The 8558-nt window shown below is 39.0% G+C and overlaps 1 long non-coding RNA gene across 2 annotated transcripts; it reads left to right on the forward strand.

Moving 5' to 3' along the window:
• Nucleotides 1-3503: 3503 nt before the first annotated feature.
• On the forward strand, nt 3504-6671 carry LOC124856226. Of its 2 annotated transcripts, none has more exons than XR_007035283.1 (3): nt 3504-3614; nt 5203-5312; nt 6468-6671. It is a non-coding gene; the product is annotated as an uncharacterized LOC124856226 (long non-coding RNA). The 2 variants fall into 2 exon arrangements; XR_007035281.1 differs by having other exon boundaries at nt 5203-5307.
• The last annotated feature ends 1887 nt before the right edge of the window (nt 6672-8558 follow it).

Genomic DNA, 8558 nt, shown 5'->3' on the forward strand with positions numbered 1-8558 from the left:
CTTTCATCTGCAGCCCAATGAAGCACTAAGCAGTCACTGTGTGGCTGCAAACCCAGTCAGGTTCTGTTCTACCGAGGAGAGTTTTACTGAACATTTCATTCTTCCACAAAACCCAGAAACAAACCAGCAATTTTCTTTGTTACAACAATAAGACATAATCACACTAACAGCATATTTTATAGTAATATAACAAAAACAATAGATGTGTTAAATTGAGAAAATCATTGAAAAGTAAATTCAACCTGGAAAGACTCAAAAAGGGAGAAACAACGAGATAATGATTAGCAGGTTTATTAATGAAAATTATCTATTTTGCTCGGACCCTGGAGGATGACGTGAGGTAGAAAGGTACGTCTTCCCCCCCGGGAATCCGATCCTGGTGGTGGAGGGGCCTTAAGAGGTTTGTAAGGAACATGAGAGCCAGATGGTGGACACAGAGGAGGAGGAGGAGGGTCGAAGCTCAGCAACGAGTAGTGTCTTCTATGATGAAGGTCTTTAAATATAATGTCTTGGGAGATGATTGGACGAGGAGAAGAGCAGACCCGTCTCTGATTGGAGCGCTATGGAGGAATAACCAGGTGGAGTGGAGGCGGAGAAGGTGAGTATTCCATGTTGAATTTTCCTTAAAAACTCAATTTTTATTGCAATTTAGAACACTTAAATGTATATTTAATTAATTTTAGAGAAGCAAAAATACAGTAAAATGAATATTAAAAAAATTAAAATCAATAATAGAATTCAACATATTAAATATACACTGTAAAAAATATCCATAAGTTTTACAGTTAAAGAAAGTAAACCATGAAAATTTAAAACCGTAAATTGGAAATCAGTTTTAAACTGTTTCTTTAACAAGTAATTACCGTAAATAAGATAATTAGGAAAAAATGTAATTTTTAGGGGTTTTCTTCAGAAAATTGACATTGCCCTGCAGTTAAAACAAATCTTGTAATACTTTTACCAGTAATATACTGTAGTTTTTCTAGTAGTGTATACCGTAGTTTTTGCAATGATTTTTCTTAAATAATACAGTTAGTAGCTGTTAAATGTGCACACTGTTGTGACAATTACAGAAATATACTGTAGTTTTTCTAGCAGTGTATATCGTAATTTTTACATTTAATTAATCTAAAGTATGCAGTTCAAAACTGTTGAATATGCATACTGTTGTGGAAATGAAAAAAAAATAGAATGTCATTTTTATAGTGGTGCATCCTGTAACATTTGCATTTAATTCCCCTGAATAATACAGTTAGTAGCTGTTAAATGTGCATACTGTTGTGGCAATTACAGAAATATGCTGCAAGGATTTGAAGAGTCAATACTGTAATTTTGGGGTTTTATTCTTGTAAATTTACATACGCTCATGGGGATAACAGAAATATGCTGTACATTTCTTGCATACTTTCTCTAAAGAAATAATGCCTTTAACTGTAAAGAGTATGGTTATGGGAAAAAATATACAGACACTTTCCAAAAAATTTTAATAATTGAAAAGTTGTTTAATAATTCCATTCAAAAAGTTTAACTTTTCAAAGATTATAGACTATAGAATTTCAAGTGTTTATTTTTTATCTGATTTGGGTTTTCAGCTTATAAAACCTATGAAAATAGAAGTAAAAAAGTAGAATACTGTGAATAAATCACAATTTATTTCTCAGTTTTTGCAGAAAAAAAAGAAATTATCACATCATATCAGTTAAAATATGGTCCTTCCAAAACAATATGTCAATCTTCAGTACTTGTTTGGGAATTCCTTTGCCATAATGCCTCAATGAGACTTGGCATTGAGGCAATCAGCCTGTGGCATTGCCAGGAAGTTATAGAAGCCCAGATTTTCTTGATGCTTACGGTCAGTTCCTCTTTGTTAGTGCCCCTTATTTTCCTCTTGAGAATACGCCAGATTCTCAATGGAGTTTAGGTCTGGGCAGTTAGCTGGCCAGTCAAGCACTGTGCTGGCATGGGCATCAAACCTGGTTTTGGGGCTTCTGGTATGGGCAGGTGTCAGGTCCTGCTAGAAGGAGGAATCTGCATCTCCATTCAGATCCTCAGCAGAAGGAATCATGAAGTCCTCTAAAACATTCTGGTAGACTGTTGTGGTGAGCTTGGATTTTTCAAAGCAGAGGTTACCAACACCTGCACTGGACAATGCATCCCAAATGATGACTGACTGTGGATATTTCACGCTGGACCTCAAGCAGCTTTGGTCCTGTCTTTCACCCTTCTTCCTCTAAACCCTTGGACTTTGATTTTCAACTGAAAGGCATACTTTATTTTCATCGGAAAAGATCCAGTCCAGTCCAACAATCCGGTCCGTCTTCTCCATGGCCCAGTTGAGACGCTTCCTACATTGGCTCAGGTTCATAAGTGGCTTGACCTGAAGAACCCGACAGCTGTAGCCCATCTCCTGGATGTGTCTTAATGTGGTGGTTTTTGAAGCTGTGAGTCCTGCCTCATTCAACTCATTCTGGAACACTGTCAGATTCTTGAATCTTCTCTGATAATCGATTGAAGCCCACGGACATCTATTTTGCTGGTGTACCTGTTGCCACCTTTTGCCATTCCACTAGACATTCCATTGATGTGCTTGGACACAGCACTCCGTGAACAGCCGGCTGAACATTTGTGGTTTACCCATACCATATGGAGGGTATAAATGATGGTCTTTGTCATATTGAACTGAGCTGAGACAGTTGAACCAAACCGAAGTAATTTAGTGAGACATGAGGAAACCTGTGAAGGTGCTTTAAGTTTATGATTGGTGTGGCACTTAGTTTAAAACATTCATGCCCATAAAAATGTGGGCTGATTTCTTCACAGTATTCTGATATTTTGAATTCCTGTTTTGTGTGTTTCATGAGCTGGAAGCCCAAATTACGTAGAAATAAACAAATTCGTGCAATTGTTTAAGTTGTGGGTCCTGAATCTGGAATCTATTAAAGTTTGACTTTTTGAATGGAATTATGTAAATTAAATATCTTTCCATGAAATGTTCTGTACTGTCAATTATCTTGTTGCCAATACTGGAATTTTTTCATTAACAAATAAATTAAAATAAATAAGAGTAATCTGTACTCAGTCACTGAAAATATTTTAGAGATATTTGTAGCCTATTGTAAAATAATTTATTTGGTTTAACAAAAGTCACGTAAGTCAAGTTTCCTGCCTGTAAGTAAGTAGACCTGGCAGGCAGCCTGCAGCCAGTCTTAATTAATGGCCCGTCAGGGGCCCCTGCACCTGGTCTTAATTAATGGCCCGTCAGGGGCCCCTGCACCTGGTCTTAATTAATGGCCCTTCAGGGGCCCCTGCACCTGGTCTTAATTAATGGCCCTTCAGGGGCCCCTGCACCTGGTCTTAATTAATGGCCCTTCAGGGGCCCCTGCACCTGGTCTTAATTGATGGCCCTTCAGGGGCCCCTGCACCTGGTCTGCGCGGACAGGTGAAGTGGAGCTCTGGCGGTATTTTGGAAGCGGTGGATTTGAACGGACCAATCAACGCGCTGCATTTGAGGACCTGTCGCACTCGGTGGTTCGCGTTTTTTCCAGCTATCCCGCTCAGGTTGTGCAGAAACTTCATCATCCAACTTTCTCCATCAGAGTGGCTCTCTTTCTCAGGTATGTAAATATTGCGGAACATTTCAGAAAACAAATGGTTTGAATTAAACTCGGTAGGTTGAAAAGAGATTTCAGGGGAAACAAGGAAAAAAAAAACGTGGAAAGTTAGCCTCTCCACAAGCTGTAGCTGACATCTGTTCCGTATCGCCATTGCTGTAAACTAACCATCGAAGTAATATATTTAAGATGTATTCATGCAACCTGTGTGCAGAAACAGTTCAATCTGTTAAAGCCTTTGTTCTCCATTGCAAACTGCATCGCAACGAACCGAGGCGTATGTTCAAGTGTGTTGCAGCCAGTTGCAAGCAAGTGTGTACTGGTTATGCAGCATTAAAAGCACACTTCTATCGTCATCATAATAGCATGCCAACAGTTGCTCTGGACACATGTTTAACAAAATTAAAATGCACAGTTGCACTTTGTGAATGGCAGTGTGAAGGGATAAAAGCTTTGGTTCACTTGAAGGAGCATATAGTAGAGGGGCGCCAAGTAACTTGCCCTGTGAGAAGGTGCACCTCTGTGTTCCGTGTAAAATATTCCTTTACCTCTCACATCTCCAGAAAACATAAAAAATTTTTGGAAAATGTGATTTGTGAAACAAGTAATGAAAATACTCAGAGTGCTGCAAGTGCTACCACAAAAGATTCCAGTGTGCCTGATGCAGAAGACACAGTCATAGATGGACCAAATTTCAGTGACTTGTATCTTAGAAATGTATGCATGTTTTACATAAAACTACAGGGACAGCATCTTCTTCCATCATCTACCATTCAAAACATTGTAGAAGAGATACAGAATATACATGAATTAGGACAGACATACTCTTTAAATAGATTGAACTTGCTTCTTAAAGAAATGTCATTTGCAGATGAAGACATTGCAAAAATCTGTGACACAGTAAAGCAGTCAGACTTGTTCTCAGCTTGCCACACAGAGCCCATGAGAACTGCTTATTCAAGAGTCCAGTGTTTTAAAGACATGTTCAAATATGGGGAACCCAAAAAAGTGTTGTTGGGCAAAGATGAGGACAGAAAAGATAGATTTGCATACTATGTTCCTGTGCCAAATACATTAAAAGGTATGTTAGATTCCAAATATTGGCAGGGCCTAATGATGGCTCATAATGTTTCAAAAGCTGATGTTCTCTGTGACTGTAACGATGGTAAGGTGTTTATGTCCAACATATTTTTTCAAGAAAACCCAAGTTGTCTCAAGCTGGTTCTCTATCAAGATGCATTTGAAGTTGTGAACCCATTGGGATCTGCAAAAAAAAAAGCACAAGGTCTTGGCTGTATACTTTTCTCTACTCAATATGCCACCCCATGTCCGATCAAATACTGATCATATGCAGCTGGTCTTGTTGTGTAGAGAGAAGGATTTCAAGGAATTTGGCCATTCCAGAGTTTTTTTCAGAACTGTTGACTGACTTGAAAATACTAGAGGAGAATGGGATAACTATGGCAGATGAATCAGTTGTGAAAGGGGCTCTGTATTGCATTGCTGGAGACAACTTGGGGTCTCACTGCATCGGGGGTTTTACAGACAATTTCAGTACAGATATTGTCTGATTACTCGTTCTGAATTTCAGAGTGAAAATCCAGCTATCATTGGACCAGAGCGGACTCCAGAAACATATCAATCTGCCACTGAACAGCTGGAGAGAGAGGATGTGACAGAAGTACAGGGGATTAAGGTCAGGTCAGTGTTTAATACTTTAGAGAACTTTAATGTTTGTTCACCAGGCATGCCCCCTTGTCTTGGCCATGACATCTTCGAGGGTGTCCTCTCATATGATGTTGCCCTTTATCTCAAATACATGATTGTCAAAAAGAAATGGTTAACATACACAATTTTGAACAGACGCGTCTGACAATTCAAATACAAAGCAACAGATGCTTGTTCCAAACCTTGTGCTGTCACTTCAAAAGCACTGAAACTCAGTGGACAAGCTGTACAAAACTGGAATTTCTTGAGATTGTTGCCTCTGTTAATTGGTGATAAGGTGCAGGATTCACAAGATGATATATGGCAGTTAACATTGCAGCTTAAGGATATTGTTGACCTGATTTGTGCTTAGCAAATTTCTAAGCCTCAGGTTGCATATTTAAATGTTCTCATCCAGGAATATTTGGAGACCAGGAAGGCATTGTTTCCAGATAACGCACTGAGACCTAAACATCATTATTTACAGCACTATCCAGGGCTGATTCTGAAATTTGGTCCTCTCATCAGGCTCTGGACCATGCGGTTCGAGAGCAAACATAGTTACTTCAAAAGATGTGCCAGACATCTGAAGAACTTCAAAAATCTGTGTTTGACTCTTTCAGAGAGACATCAAATGTTTCAGGCCTTTCTTTCTGCTGGAACAGTGACTCCCCCAACCTTGCAAATAAAGGATGGCTCACCATTTTATTCAGAACGTTACAGTGAGGAAGTTAAAGGTGCAGTTCTTCATTTTGGGTTCACTGAAAAAAATACAATGATTCCTGTTGATGTGCAGTATAATGGAATAACGTACAAGAAGGGTCAATTTGTAGTCAGTAGGAATGATGAGACACTGGAGTTTGGTGAACTCATCCTCCCTTTGGTGAAGGATGAATCTGCACTTCATTTTCTGATGAGAGTTTATGGTGGAGAATTTCTTCCACACTACCACATGTTCTTCGTAAAGGATTAAACAAGAAGATTAGAATGCAGACACATTAGTAAACGGATTGACATGTGGCCATTATCATCTTACATAAAAGATGGGAATCAGTTTGTCCCATTAAAACATAGTGTTTTGTCAGTGTAAATGCTTGATATTAATGGGTCAAAGATCAACCTTTTTTTTAGTTTTCTGTATTTCAACAGATATGATGGATACACAAAAGGACATCCGTGATGCCATACGAGCAGTGCTTCCTGGCCTTTCACAGGAAGTTTTGGCTGCTTTAGAGGATGTGTTGGAGAACCTCGGTACTACAACCACAGATGATTTACAATATATCACTGAAGGAGACTTATTGCTTGTACTGAAGCCCATACAGGCCAGAAGACTGGTTGCTGCGTGGGCCCAAAATAGTAAGTATTTCGACATAAAGTCTTGTTTAACTTTTGCATAAAAATATGTGCTTTACACCTAACTACAGATCAAAATGAAAATGAAAGGTCAACAAAGACAAATTTCAATCATATTTCATGTGTTTTTTTTATTTGGCAAGAACAACAATGTACAGCTTCTCATTTACACCTGGTAGTTCCTGTGCAGGGGACAGACAACAGTCTGTTAGAAAAGGAAACACTCTACATGAACAGTTACCTAACATTACTTTACACAGATAAATTTGATATCACTAACACAATTTAAAAGATGAAAATTGTAACAGTAAAAAGTACATGTACTTGTATATATTTATGCATAACTTCATTTGATATGACCAGTTAGTAAGATATTTCAAGATAATTGCAGTTTTGAGATTTAAGCATATTGTGTATAATATCTTGTTTTGATAAAAAAAAAAATCTTTTTTTGCAGAGTACCAAAAACATTTATACTTAATGTTTTTCAATTTCATTTGTTGTACCTTTCCAGACTCAATGGCTTCAACTTCAGGCAGGGCATACTCCTCTCCACAGTCCGTTCAGTCCTCTCAATCTGCAGCCTCACTTTCACAACCATCGTCTGCTGCTATTTCATCACCTTCACTGAGCTGCTCCCCAGTTTTGCCAACCTGGGTTGACAGTTTTCAGATACCGTGGCAGAAGCTCCCGGAAGAGCTGATACAAACTTTGGAACGACAGAAAAGGCCAAGTGCACGACTTCGAAGACAAATGGTGAGGATTATTGTCTCTGAAATGATGCAGATTTGCAAGAATCCAACCAAACGCAACACAACTGAAATAGCAGAAAGGATGGTGAGCAGATATCCAAAGTCACTTAAGGATGTCATTGATGGTGACGTTATTGGACTTGGTTATCATTCCCTGGTAAAACAACTCCAGGCTAGAATTGAAAATGTCAAACGACAATACACACCAAAGATAACTAAACGCAAGGCAGAATCAGATAACGACACTGATGAGATACCTGCTGAGCAAAAAGCCAGTGTTCAAGACACATATGGCTGTGTCAACTGGGAGCCAAAGTTTTTGCCCCTTTCTGAGACTGTAGAGAGTCAGCTTAAGAGAAAAGAAGACATGAAAAATATGTTCAAAGACAAAAATTACGCTGCAGAAGATGTGAAAGAACTTATCAAGTCCACCTATTACACGCAACGAAAGGACATCAATAAAGGTACAAGCATCCTGAAGCTATGCCAAGAATGGCCTTTTTTGTTCCACAAAACTGGCATGGCAGAACACTTCCAGTGCCTTCTCCTGTGCATCTGCCTGATGTTTGGCAGTTACTATTGTTTTAATATACACTACCCAGTGGGACTGCGGTCAACACTGGAGTTCCTCCAGAGGTAATTCTTATACTTGCATGCAGTCTATATTTACCAGCAAGATAAATTATTCACTTATCAAAATACTTTCTCCTTATTGCTCATTTTCTCCTTATTGCTCAGTTTCTTGTTGCTCAGTTTCTTGTTGCTCAGTTTCTCCTTTTTGCTCAGTTTCTTGTTGCTCAGTTTCTCCTTTTTTCCCAGTTTCTCCTCATTGCTCATTTTCTCCTTATTGCTCAGTTTTTGTTGCTCAGTTTCTCCTTGTGGCTCAGTTGTCCTTGTTGTTCAGTGTCTGGTTGCCCAGTTTCTCCTTGTCTCCAACAAACAGCACAGGCTGAACATTTAGGGATGAATAAGTGAACTGATTGAGGTGAAGGATTGGAGCTCATCAAAGAGCTGCAGGGACAGTTTATGGTGACACTGCAGCCTCAGAGCTTCACATCAAAACCTCTTCATCTCTGTTCCTCTTCCTCACTGCAGCCTCTGTTTTCTTCTCTACTTCAATTTGTCTAAAGAT

Source organism: Girardinichthys multiradiatus, chromosome 20 (genome assembly GCF_021462225.1).
Source record: "Girardinichthys multiradiatus isolate DD_20200921_A chromosome 20, DD_fGirMul_XY1, whole genome shotgun sequence".
NCBI classification, from domain to species: Eukaryota; Metazoa; Chordata; class Actinopteri; order Cyprinodontiformes; family Goodeidae; genus Girardinichthys; species Girardinichthys multiradiatus.